This window comes from Lissotriton helveticus, chromosome 12, assembly GCF_964261635.1.
Source record: "Lissotriton helveticus chromosome 12, aLisHel1.1, whole genome shotgun sequence".
Taxonomy (NCBI): Eukaryota; Metazoa; Chordata; class Amphibia; order Caudata; family Salamandridae; genus Lissotriton; species Lissotriton helveticus.
This window is the reverse complement of record NC_136073.1, coordinates 131,342,129-131,356,237: the sequence shown is the minus strand read 5'-3', so window position 1 is coordinate 131,356,237 and position 14,109 is coordinate 131,342,129. Positions and strand designations below refer to the sequence as shown.

Below are 14,109 nucleotides of genomic sequence, written 5' to 3'. Positions count from 1 at the left end.
GCTCCTTAACTTTTTCTTGCTTCACATACAGATGGCTTGAGGAGGTACAGGGGAGATGCAGGTCTACTAGACAGAATAGAAGATCTGCGCCAGGTAAGTTTCTCTGCATTGGTGTCCCATCACAGGCCCACAAGTGTATGTGTGATCTTTGACTCTTGTCAGTTCACAAGCAGGCGGCCAGGAAACAGTTTCAGCCTATCAACCACTGAGGAGACAAAGCCTTTGTATAAGGGATGAGGAAGCAATGAACACATTCAGCCTATCACAGGAGTTCCCTGAGTGTTCCGAATTATAAATTCTCCATGTCACTGTATGTTATTGAGCCCAAGTAGCTCGCCGTGATCGTATAGTGGATAGTACTCTGCGTTGTGGCCGCAGGAACCTCGGTCCGAATCCGAGACACGGCATTGTGGTTGGCAATGTAACGGCAGTTGGGTTTTTCTTTTACAGAATTACCAAATGTACCAGTTGTTTTTGTAAAATGTCTATTAAAAACAGATCCTTTAAAATATTTAAACGATCTAACGACAAATTATTTAAACACACGTGATTATAAGATGTAGCTATATTGTACCTACTGACATAATTTATCGTTCTTGAACCTATTTGTGGTGGGGGGAATGGAGCTCTCCCCCATGCCAATCAGAATGCAGATGAATGCAGTTGCAGTTGAGTGACCTGTGTTGTGGCTGTCTAGAAGGAATGCACAAATGTAGCTGTCTCGCAGCCCAATCCAGACGTCAATTGGAGACAGGTTTTCAGGCAAATAGAGCAGTAGGTGCAGAGAAATGCTCACTCTCTAAAAATTGCATTTATAAAATAGTAAAGTTAAATCCAACCTCACCAGTAAATAGGATTTATCAATAAATAAATAAAGCTTCTCCTCTCTGATATGGAATTACCCCCCAAAAAGTATAAGGGAATACCCAATGCTAACCTATGAGAGGGGCAGACCTCACAGTAGTGAAAAATGTAATAGACTGTTTGGTACTACCAGGACATGCAAACTACCACAGTACATGTCTTACCTTTTACTTACATAGCATGATGCCCCTAGGACTACCTAGGGCCTACCTTTTGGTTAATTATATGTAATAAAATTGGAGTTTAAGGCTTGGCAAGTAGTTTTAAATGGCAAGTCGAAGTGGCAGTACACTGCAGCACAGGCACTGCAGTAGCAGGCTTGAGACAGGTTTGAAATGCTACTTCTTTGGGCGGCACAATCAGTCCCTGGGTATATGGTATACCACTTTACAAGGGGCTTTCAAGTCAATTAAATCTGTCAGTCAGGTATACTCCAATTACACACATGATTAGGGAAGAAGCATGTGCACTTCAGCACTGATTAGTAGCGATAAAGTGATCACAGTCCTAAGGCCAACAAAAAGATACAGCAAAATGTGTAGGTGAAAAGCAATAAGGTAGGGTTGAGGCCATCTTAAGAATGCAAGGTCTAACAAAAACGAACTAAGGATAACATGAGTAAAACATCAGGTTTCTCTACGGCATTTGGTGAGACAAGTGTGCCTTCTTTTATCTTCCATAAATGCAATCTTTCCCTGACCCCTTTATTATATAGCTCTTCAAGTAAAAAAGATAAAGCACTTACAAAGGAGCCTCAAATACTCAAAGATGGTAGACTTCTGTAATATGGGCCATAGACTAAAAGCAGCACGAAAACAGAGTGCAATAGGGTCCCAAAAACTTGAGTGCCACATGAGAGTATGCATGAAAACCTATCCTTTTCCAAACTAGAGATATACTCATGCAATTTTTGTTTTTAGGAGAGAATGTGCCTGCTGAAAAAAACATTATTTTAAAAAAGTGCATTGCAGAATACCAGGAATTTGCTGTGGGACACCTTGAAAACTTTCATACAGATTATTTGCACAAAACTTACAGTGAGTTGTTGTGGCCGAGTGGTTAAGGCGATGGACTAGAAATTCATTGGGGTCTCCCCGTGCAGATTCGAATCCTGCCAACAACGAGAACCTTTTTAACATCCGCTACAATTTCAGAAGTTAACCTTTAGAATTTCTTCCATGTCAGTTTTATAAATAGGTGGCTTATTTTGGTGTCACTATTGCCCTTTCACATATTTATTATCGCTACCCCTTTCATATCTTTGCTATAACTCTCGTCCTACATTAGTGCTGGTGCAAACACTTCAAATTATTATACCGTGGCTCTCTCAGTCATACCATTCATGCACTTGAAACTTACTTTACCAATAAAAGAAGCAAATAGAAAAATAAAACAAAAGTGCTTGCTGGATTAGGCAAACACACTTCATAAAACTGCATTTTCTTTTCTATTCTCCCCGTGTTACAAGCTTAACTGCTCCCAGTGTAATTTCTCTTAGCCTGCTGTCCCAGGAAGAGGATTTTATCTACAGGCTCTTTCCGTGTTTTTTTCCTAGTCTTTCTTTCCCTTTTCTTAGATTTGTAACTGTTCCTTTATGTGCTCTATTTAGGCGCCATTAATCTCATTTGAGCTCCTTGTACCTGCTGCTGTTTTCTCCACAACTCATACTGCCTTTTCCCTCTTTCTCTCTTTCTCTGAGGTTGGTGGCTACTTCCAAAGCTTCTGATGCCCCAATGTTCCTTCATCTTGTTGTCAGACGTGAATTGGAAAAGCAACCAAATTAACAAGCCTTTACCACTCATACATGGCAGAGTTTATACTTTAATTCAATGAGCTAAGAAAAGCGTGTTGTGGGGCCCCTACGAGCCATGGTGCTTGCTTCATCATAATCAGGCACGCAGTCATTAGCCACAGCTCTGATCATGGGTCACTGAGGTCAGTTTCAATAATTCCTCAAAAACCTAACCATGCAGTCCCCCCTAACTGTGTAGTTATCTTGCTTTACTGCTGTTTGTGTGATTAGCTGGGAGGAGCTCATGGCAGCATCCTCCCTATAAAAGTGTATATGGACCGCACATTAACTTTTTCTTGCTTCACATACAGATGGCTTGAGGAGGTACAGGGGAGATGCAGGTCTAATAGACAGAATAGAAGATCTGCGCCAGGTGTGTTTCTCTCTATTGGTGTCCCATCACAGGCCCACAAGTGTATGTGTGATCTTTCACTTCTGGCAGTTCACAAGCAGGCGGCCAGGAAACGGATTCAGCCTATCAACCACTGAGGAGACAAAGCCTTTGTATAAGGAATGAGGAAGCAATGAACACATTCAGCCTATCACAGGAGTTCCCTGAATGTTCCGAATTATAAATTCTCCATGTCACTGTATGTTATTGAGCCCAAGTAGCTCGCTGTGATCGTATAGAGGTTATTACTCTGCGTTGTGGCCACAGCAACCTTGGTTCGAATCCGAGTCACTGCATTGTGGTTGGCAATGTCACGGCAGTTGGGTTTTTCTTTTACAGAATTACCAAATGTACCAGTTGTTTTTGTAAAATGTCTATTAAAAACAGATCCTTTAAAATATTTAAACGATCTAACGACAAATTATTTAAACACACATGATTATAAGATGTAGCTATATTGTACCTACAGACATAAATTATCGTTCTTGAACCTATTTGCGGTGGGGGGGATGGAGCTCTCCCCCATGCCAATCAGAATGCAGTTGCAGTTGAGTGACCTGTGTTGTGGCTGTCTAGAGGGAATGCACAAATGTAGCTGTCTCGCAGCCCAATCCAGACGTCAATTGGAGACAGGTTTTCCGGCAAATAGAGCAGTAAGTGCAGAGAAATGCTCACTCTCTAAAAATGGCATTTATAAAATAGTAAAGTTAAATCCAACCTCACCAGTAAATAGGATTTATCAATAAATAAATAAAGCTTCTCCTCTCTGATATGGAATTACCCCCCAAAAAGTATAAGGGAATACCCAATGCTAACCTATGTGAGGGGCAGACCTCACTGTAGTGAAAAATGTAATAGACTGTTTGGTACTACCAGGACATGCAAACTACCACAGTACATGTCTTACCGTTTACTTACATAGCATGATGCCCCTAGGACTACCTAGGGCCTACCTTAGGGGTTAATTATATGTAATAAAATTGGAGTTTAATGCTTGGCAAGTAGTTTTAAATGGCAAGTCGAAGTGGCAGTACACTGCAGCACAGGCACTGCAGTAGCAGGCTTGAGACAGGTTTGAAATGCTACTTCTTTGGGCAGCACAATCAGTCCCTGGGTATATGGTATTCCACTTTACAAGGGGCTTTCAAGTCAATTAAATCTGTCAGTCAGGTATACTCCAATTACACACGTGATTAGGGAAGAAGCATGTGCACTTCAGCACTGATTAGTAGCGATAAAGTGATCAGAGTCCTAAGGCCAACAAAAACATACAGCAAAATGTGTAGGTGAAAAGCAATAAGGTAGGGTTGAGGCCATCTTAAGAATGCAAGGTCTAACAAAAACAAACTAAGGATAACATGAGTAAAACATCAGGTTTCTCTACGGCATTTGGTGGGACAAGTGTGCCTTCTTTTATCTTCCATAAATGCAATCTTTCCCTGACCCCTTTATTATATAGCTCTTCAAGTAAAAAAGATAAAGCACTTACAAAGGAGCCTCAAATACTCAAAGATGGTAGACGTCTGTAATATGGGCCAAAGACTAAAAGCAGCACGAAAACAGAGTGCAATAGGGTCCCAAAAACTTGAGTGCCACATGAGAGTGTGCATGAAAGCCTATCCTTTTCCAAACTAGAGATATACTCATGCAATTTTTGTTTTTAGGAGAGAATGTGCCTGCTTAAAAAAACATTATTTTTAAAAAGTGCATTGCAGAATACCAGGAATTTGCTGTGGGACACCTTGAAAACTTTCATACAGATTATTTGCAAAAAACTTACAGTCAGTTGTTGTGGCCGAGTGGTTAAGGCAATGAACCAAAAATCCATTGGGGTCTCCCCGCGCAGCTTTGAGTTCTGCCAACAACGAGAAACTTTTTAACATCGGCTACAATTTCAAAAGTTAACCTTTAGAATTTCTTCCATGTCAGTTTTATAAATAGGCGGCTTATTTTGGTGTCACTATTGCCCTTTCACATATTTATTATCGCTACCCCTTTCATATCTTTGCTATAACTCTCGTCCTACATTAGCGCTAGTGCAAACACTTCAAATTATTATACCCTGGCTCTCTCAGTCATACCATTCATGCACTTGAAACTTACTTTACCAATAAAAGAAGCAAATAGAAAAAAAAAAAAAAGTGCTTGCTGGATTAGGCAAACACACTTCATAAAACTGCATTTTCTTTTCTATTCTCCCCGTGTTACAAGCTTAACTGCTCCCTGTGTAATTTCTCTTAGCCTGCTGTCCCAGGAAGAGAATTTTATCTACAGGCTCTTTCCGTGTTTTTTTCCTAGTCTTTCTTTCCCTTTCCTTAGATTTGTAACTGTTCCTTTATGTGCTCTATTTAGGCGCCATTAATCTCATTTGTGCTCCTTGTACCTGCTGCTGTTTTCTCCACACCTCATACTGCCCTTTCCCTCTTTCTCTCTTTCTCTGAGGTTGGTGGCTACTTTCCAAAGCTTCTGATGCCCCAATGTTCCTTCATCTTGTTGTCAGACGTGAATTGGAAAAGCAACCAAATTAACAAGCCTTTACCACTTACACGTGGCAAAAGTTTATACTTTAATTCAATGAGCTAAGAAAAGCGTGTTGTGGGGCCCCTACGAGCCATGGTGCTTGCTTCATCATAATTGGGCACGCAGTCATTAGCCACAGCTCTGATCATGGGTCACTGAGGTCAGTTTCAATAATTCCTCAAAAACCTAACCATGCAGTCCCCCCTAACTGTGTAGTTATCTTGCTTTACTGCTGTTTGTGTGATTAGCTGGGAGGAGCTCACAGCAGCATCCTCCCTAAAAAAGTGTAGATGGACCGCTCCTTAACTTTTTCTTGCTTCACATACAGATGGCTTGAGGAGGTTCAGGGGAGATGCAGGTCTAATAGACAGAATAGAAGATCTGCGCCATTTGTGTTTCTCTGCATTGGTGTCCCATCACAGGCCCACAAGTGTATGTTTGATCTTTGACTTCTGGCAGTTCACAAGCAGGCGGCCAGGAAACGGTTTCAGCCTATCAACCACTGAGGAGACAAAGCCTTTGTATAAGGAATGAGGAAGCAATGAACACATTCAGCCTATCACAGGAGTTCCCTGAGTGTTTTGAATTATAAATTCTCCATGTCACTGTATGTTATTGAGCCCAAGTAGCTCGCCGTGATCGTATAGTGGCTAGTACTCTGCGTTGTGGCCGCAGCAACCTCGGTTTGAATCCGAGTCAAGGCATTGTGGTTGGCAATGTCACGGCAGTTGGGTTTTTCTTTTACAGAATTACCAAATGTACCAGTTGTTTTTGTAAAATGTCTATTAAAAACAGATCCTTTAAAATATTTAAACAATCTAACGACAAATTATTTAAACACACATGATTATGAGATGTAGCCTTATTTTTGTTTTTAGGAGAGAATGTGCCTGCTGAAAAAAACATTATTTTTAAAAAGTGCATTGCAGAATATCAGGAATTTGCTCTGGGACACCTTGAAAACTTTCATACAGATTATTTGCACAAAACTTACAGTCAGTTGTTGTGGCTGAGTGGTTAAGGCGATGGACTAGAAATCCATTGGTGTCCCCCCGCGCAGGTTCAAATCCTGCCAACAACGAGAAACTTTTTAACATCGGCTACAATTTCAGAAGTTAACCTTTTGAATTTCTTCCATGTCAGTTTTATAAATAGGTGGCTTATTTTGGGGTCACTATTGCCCTTTCACATATTTATTATCGCTACCCCTTTCATATCTTTGCTATAACTCTCGTCCTACATTAGCGCTGGTGCAAACACTTCAAATTATTATACCCTGGCTCTCTCAGTCATACCATTCATGCACTTGAAACTTACTTTACCAATAAAAGAAGCAAATAGAAAAATAAAACAAAAGTGCTTGCTGGATTAGGCAAACACACTTCATAAAACTGCATTTTCTTGTCTATTCTCCCCGTGTTACAAGCTTAACGGCTCCCTGTGTAATTTCTCTTAGCCTGCTGTCCCAGGAAGAGAATTTTATCTACAGGCTCTTTCCGTGTTTTTTTCCTAGTCTTTCTTTCCCTTTTCTTAGATTTGTAACTGTTCCTTTACGTGCTCTATTTAGGCGCCATTAATCTCATTTGAGCTCCTTGTACCTGCTGCTGTTTTCTCCACACCTCATACTGCCTTTTCCCTCTTTCTCTCTTTCTCTGAGGTTGGTGGCTACTTTCCAAAGCGTCTGATGCCCCAATGTTCCTTCATCTCGTTGTCAGACGTGAATTGGAAAAGCAACCAAATTAACAAGCCCTTACCACTCATACATGGCAGAGGTTTATACTTTAATTGAGCTAAGAAAAGCGTGTTGTGGGGCCCCTACGAGCCATGGTGCTTGCTTCATCATAATTAGGCACGCAGTCATTAGCCACAGCTCTGATCATGGGTCACTGAGGTCAGTTTCAATAATTCCTCAAAAACCTAACCATGCAGTCCCCCCTAACTGTGTAGTTATCTTGCTTTACTGCTGTTTGTGTGATTAGCTGGGAGTAGCTCACGGCAGCATCCTCCCTATAAAAGTGTAGATGGACCGCTCCTTAACTCTTTCTTGCTTCACATACAGATGGCTTGAGGAGGTACAGGGGAGATGCAGGTCTACTAGACAGAATAGAAGATCTGCGCCAGGTGTGTTTCTCTGCATTGGTGTCCCATCACAGGCCCACAAGTGTATGTGTGATCTTTGACTCCTGTCAGTTCACAAGCAGGCGGCCAGGAAACAGTTTCAGCCTATCAACCACTGAGGAGACAAAGCCTTTGTATAAGGAATGAGGAAGCAATGAACACATTCAGCCTATCACAGGAGTTCCCTGAGTGTTCAGAATTATAAATTCTCCATGTCACTGTATGTTATTGAGCCCAAGTAGCTCGCCGTGATCGTATAGTGGTTAGTACTCTGCGTTGTGGCTGCAGCAACCTCGGTTCGAATCTGAGTCACGGCATTGTGGTGGCAAAGTCACGGCAGTTGGTTTTTTCTTTTACAGAATTACCAAATGTACCAGTTGTTTTTGTAAAATGTCTATTAAAAACAGATCCTTTAAAATATTTAAACGATCTAACGACAAATTATTTAAACACACATGATTATAAGATGTAGCTATATTGTACCTACTGACATAAATTATCATTCTTGAACCTATTTGCGGTGGGGGGAATGGAGCTCTCCCCCATGCCAATCAGAATGCAGATGAATGCAGTTGCAGTTGAGTGACCTGTGTTGTGGCTGTCTAGAGGGAATGCACAAATGTAGCTGTCTCGCAGCCCAATCCAGACGTCAATTGGAGACAGGTTTTCAGGCAAATAGAGCAGTAAGTGCAGAGAAATGCTCACTCTCTAAAAATGGCATTTATAAAATAGTAAAGTTAAATCCAACCTCACCAGTAAATAGGATTTATCAATAAATAAATAAAGCTTCTCCTTTCTGATATGGAATTACCCCCAAAAAGTATAAGGCAATACCCAATGCTAACCTATGAGAGGGGCAGACCTCACAGTAGTGAAAAATGTAATAGACTGTTTGGTACTACCAGGACATGCAAACTACCACAGTACATGTCTTACCTTTTACTTACATAGCGTGATGCCCCTAGGACTACCTAGGGCCTACCTTTTGGTTAATTATATGTAATAAAATTGGAGTTTAAGGCTTGGCAAGTATTTTTAAATGGCAAGTCGAAGTGGCAGTACACTGCAGCACAGGCACTGCAGTAGCAGGCTTGAGACAGGTTTGAAATTCTACTTCTTTGGGCGGCACAATCAGTCCCTGGGTATATGGTATACCACTTTACAAGGGGCTTTCAAGTCAATTAAATCTGTCAGTAAGGTATACTCCAATTACACACATGATTAGGGAACAAGCACGTGCACTTCAGCACTGATTAGTAGCGATAAAGTGATCAGAGTCCTAAGGCCTACAAAAAGATACAGCAAAATGCGTAGGTGAAAAGCAATAAGGTAGGGTTGAGGCCACCTTAAGAATGCAAGGTCTAACAAAAACAAACTAAGGATAACATGAGTAAAACATCAGGTTTCTCTACGGCATTTGGTGAGACAAGTGTGCCTTCTTTTATCTTCCGTAAATGCAATCTTTCCCTGACCCCTTTATTATATAGCTCTTCAAGTAAAAAAGATAAAGCACTTACAAAGGAGCCTCAAATACTCAAAGATGGTAGACTTCTGTAATATGGGCCATAGACTAAAAGCAGCACGAAAACAGAGTGCAATAATGTGGAAAAGTAAATTTTGCCATGTTCTGTGTCCCTACGTGTTCCCCATCTTATGTTATATGTGCATGATTAATATGCATATGTATTCCCTTATGATCGATTAAGGACGCAATTCCAGTTGTGTCCAACTCTAGTATGCCAATTTCCAGTTCTCGTGAAAGCTACGAGTATTAGGCCTATGTAATCTTCTGTTGCCACGTTTCACAGTGTGCACGTTAATTCATTGAATTGTCCCCGCTTCTAGGCCTCAAAAGGGCCCGGACTCAGATTCAGCTCCTGTCTCCTGAACCCTCGTTGAGGAGCGATACAGCCCCCACCTGCATCCCTGACCCTTCACTTACTTCCTGCCTCACAGTGCCCGGCTCGGCCTGGCTCTGCCTGCCAGTCTGCCAAGAGTATGTTATGATTCTAGTTATCAGTCCAGCCCTCCTTCTCTGCATTCCTAAGTTACTGAATCGCATCAATAGTTCAGTCATAGTCTAGCCTTTATGTCTCCATGTAAGAGAAATACTGTATTAATGGTCATTTAATATTCCTCAGCACGCACTACATGTAGAATAATGCATGCACCAGTCTTAGAGTCTGTTAGCCTTTACCCTGATAACTTTTGGATTCTATCAACATGTTCTCTAAACATCAGATACTAGATAGTGTTTAGGTACATGTCGCTCTGACTCTCCAGACTTTCGTCTCCTCTTCTAGCGCAGAAGTCATAGCCCCCAGTTCTCCCTAGTAATACGTCATTGCCAGCTTGCGCGCACCACTAGGTCAGAGGTCCCGGCTCCTTAGGTAGCCCCCTCCATGTTTCCGCCCCATTTATGACATATTCTGTTACGTTTACATCACATGTCTATGTACACGCCTCTTGTTACACCTACTTTATGCCTTATCTTTCGCGACTGCTACGAACTCCGCCCACTGCTACGCCTACTGTATTAACTGTAATGCAATTGTTTTAGTATATATATGTTATACGCTGTTATTAAAGTTACCCTTAGGCTCCCAGATCCTGCCCCTGGCAGCTGCCATCCTATCCCCGTGCAGGTTGTCCTGTTCCTGTCCTTTATGCTATATTAAAACCTGCAAACTCCAGCTACCTCGAATCTTGACTCTTATTTATTGAGCTATCTGTTAATTAATTATTCCGAAAAATAGAACAGGTATTTAATTATTTATTTACCACATAATGGCGCCCGAACAGGAACTTGCCCTTTCCCCACGCGCCGGAGAAGCCACGCAAGCCCCCTGATCCTCTGCAGTCGTGACGGAACCATCCTGCGCAGTGGCAGATATTTCTGCTTCAAGTATCCCTCAGGCCCACGGAGGAGACGGAGGTTGCGGTCCAGCATCCAGACGAGGCGGTGGAGGAACGCGGCGAGTCCCGACCAGAGCCCAAGCCGAGAGTCCAAGGTCTGAGGTATCCGGAGGCCCACCCGTAACTGAAGTCCGAAGTCCGTAGTCCGTCGTCGTAGCAGTCCAGTCCAGTCCGAGGCCTTCCGTTCTTGCTGCCCGGTGAGTACCGTTGCTGGGGTAGTATCTAGACAGGGTCAATTGATTTGTCTCTGGTCCGTGGGTTTGGGTACGCAAATCCAACACGAAGTGTCCACCTAGGTGGATGCGGGTCCTGACGTGTCTCTTTATGAGACCGGTATGTTTCGTACTGTTTCAGCAGTGCATCTAGTAATTCTAGTAAGTTATGTTCTCGAGAAATTCATGTGTTTCTGTCCTCAAGTATTCCAGGTAATGTTTCTGTCCGAACTGTTATTTTAATGTTATTTCATTTGTTTTCAATGTCGTGGTATGAGTGATCAGTCTCAAGTCATTATTGTGTTCATTGTGTATTGTACTGTGTCCAGATCCCAGTTTACGTCATGTGGTGTTGGGTTCAAATCAGGCCTACATACTCTGCTAAACTCTCGAACACCTTAGTATAGAAGTTGGCACGGACACTGGAAAAGGTAAAAGACAAGTTTATTAAGACCCCATGGGGTGGTGATACATTCCTACAGCACCCTTCGGTAATGTAAGAAGTAGCACACCGAACATCGGTGCGCGACCTCTTTTATATGGTTTAATAGCAATAAAAAGATAGGCGGTTACAAGTTACACATTTTAGGTACATATAAGGTCATTTTTGGAACGCAGCCAACAAGTGGGCGGAGTTTCAACAGCACTGGTCAGTTAGCATGAACATTCCTGAAGAGTGACCAATTGGTGCGTAATGCGCATGTGCGCTTGACCAGTACTAAAAATAGCCTGTTGCCGAGCAGACTAGTGACCATGGGTATCAAGAAAGGACAAAAGGGCACACTGACCACGAGGCAGCATGTTCATAGGAAACGGAAGTCGGAGGGATTCAAAATGGCCCCCGTTCGTTTTGGTCAAGTTAACAGAAAAGACCGTGTAGCTGTGCTAAACGCTAACTCAGGAGCTGCCAAAACACGACAGACGGCCCTTTTAGCGTTTAGCAAAAGCTACCTCATAGTGGGCGTAGTCAGAATGTTCATCCTCAATGTTAATAGCCATTATTTTCAATACTTCATCATTGATCAGTTTCTCTTGCTTGACAATAGCTCGTTTGGACGGAATACAGGCTGTGATACATACAGTACATAATGTAGGGCCACATTGAATACATAGACAAAGGAAAAATAATACTCCAATAAAAACACAGAGAATCGTTAATAATTTCCAACCCCAAGTACTAAGCAGGGTCCAGAACCAACCAGAAAAGGTCCATGTTCCATTTTCTGGGTGGATCTCAGCAGCTATCTTGTGTAATTTTGTAATCGAATCATATACAGAAGGTGAGTTATCTGGTACGTACACGCAACAACTACTTCCGATGACGCGGCATGCTCCACCCCTATCAGCTAGTATCACATCTAGAACCATTCGATTCTGGAGCGCCACAATTCTGGTAATTTGCAATTCCTCAGTAATATTTCCTAAAGCAGAGGCAGTTTCATTGGCAACGGCTTCCACTACACGTGTAAGCCGCCTTATCTTCCTGCTATTTAATGCAGCTCCCACGAATGAAAATAACCCCAGATTGAAATCTACATATTGTTGTAAAGTGGTATCAGTCTGGTCTATTTCATCAAGATCTATTGTTCGTTTCACTCTATTCAATATGAAATCATGGTACAAAACATAATCATTATGATACATGGGAGGAGCAATAAACACAGGTGGTAGTACAAATGCTACATAACACGTTCCTAACCAACCCAATGGTAGACGATGGTATCCCTTATTTCCACAAATGAAATATGTGTTACGTGAAGCTACAAAAGCAATTCCAGTTGGTGTATCAAAGGTAAGTGTAATATTACATTCACTGCGGCCTACAGGGATTGTACCTTTATTTCTAATACACAAATCTGCTTTTGTATCGATGACTGTTATTATGTGCATGCTCGTCACATTTGTAAGTCTTTGATTCGTATATACACGAGGTGTAGAAACATTGTCCGGACGATATTCTTCCCATTCGAATTTAGTTCCTTCAGCGTGTGGATAGCCATCTTTATCGTTATAGCATATTTTATTCAACCGAAAAAGTAATCCACCTTTCGTTGGCCATCGCAGAGTAAAAAGAAGAGTGTACCAAGCGTGACAAGAACCATTATGAGAAAACGGGAGAGGAATGAGTGGTGTTCCTCCTTTCTTCTGGTGTCCGGGCAACATTCCACATACCCAACAATTGGAAGTGTTGGTCATGTTATGAGTATGATGTAGAATCTTAATAAAGCTGTTATTCAAATAAGTCTGCCTATGTCTTTCTTCGTGAAAAGGCAGAGTGAAATGGAAATGTTCAGACGGACTTGGAGTGGTGGGCAGTAAATGTTCTCGTACAGGAAACAACAGTTCTATAGTCCAGGCTAATACTGCGATCACCACTACGGTCAAGACAAACAAAACAGCACCAAGAATTCTCCCTCTTCGTGTCGAAGGAGATGCCATAATTCACAAAACAATACTCTTCAAAAGCAACACTAAGCGAGAAAAATTAAAACGATGGTTCTGAACCGAGGCTGCCGTTGATTTGTTCTCCGGGATTCAAGACGGGTGTCGCTACACTGGGCAGAACTGATCCCCCCCCCTTGATATTCCCGGCTTCCGTTTCACAAACCTCAGAGCGGTTACCAACCAGTTTCAAAAACACAAAAGGAATCTTATTTCCTGGGGCGTAGATTGTACTTCACTTTATCAGAAACAACGTGGTCCGGGAAGGCTCCCTCCAATTCATCAGGCGTGACAGCTGAGCTCTTTTCTGTATCCAAAATCTTTCTGTAGTCGGATAGCACCACAGGGCTCACCAGATCCGGAGAGACACGTCGGCAGTGCGTTGAATGAATCCACCGCTTCTTGTTGGTGACTCTCACAGCAGTTCGCGTAGCCAGCAGCACTTGCTCAGGGCCATGCCATCTCGGTTCCAAACTGCTGGATCGCTCAAATATTTTGACCATCACGTGGTCCCCAGGACGGAGATCGTGAGCCTCACCAGCGGAGTTATCAGGGAGCGACTCTCGAACCTGTTGATGAATAGAAAGCAAATCATTTGTTAATCGTGCCAGATAATCGTTCATCATTATACAAGGCATATCATGTATCAAACGAGGTTTTGGAACTCCCCAGATATTCATAGGCCTTCCAAACACTACTTCATAGGGTGTGAGGCCAGACCGAGAATGGGGCACTGATCGAATGGACAGCAATGCCAGAGGCAAAGCGTCCGGCCATTTCAGAGATGTCGATGCCACTATCTTTGCTAGCTTCAGCTTCAGAGTTGCATTATATCTCTCCACTAAACCTGCTGA

At 42.3% G+C, this 14,109-nt stretch overlaps 3 non-coding genes across 3 annotated transcripts; all 3 read left to right on the top strand.

Annotated features, from left to right (window-relative positions):
- Positions 1 to 1,905: 1,905 nt before the first annotated feature.
- Positions 1,906 to 1,987, top strand: TRNAS-AGA (transfer RNA serine (anticodon AGA)). Its single transcript has one exon. It is a non-coding gene; the product is annotated as a tRNA-Ser (tRNA).
- A 2,845-nt stretch (positions 1,988 to 4,832) lies between these two features.
- TRNAF-AAA (transfer RNA phenylalanine (anticodon AAA)) lies at positions 4,833 to 4,914 on the top strand. Its single transcript has one exon. It is a non-coding gene; the product is annotated as a tRNA-Phe (tRNA).
- Positions 4,915 to 6,566: 1,652 nt separating this feature from the next.
- TRNAS-AGA (transfer RNA serine (anticodon AGA)) lies at positions 6,567 to 6,648 on the top strand. The gene has a single exon. It is a non-coding gene; the product is annotated as a tRNA-Ser (tRNA).
- Positions 6,649 to 14,109: the final 7,461 nt, after the last annotated feature.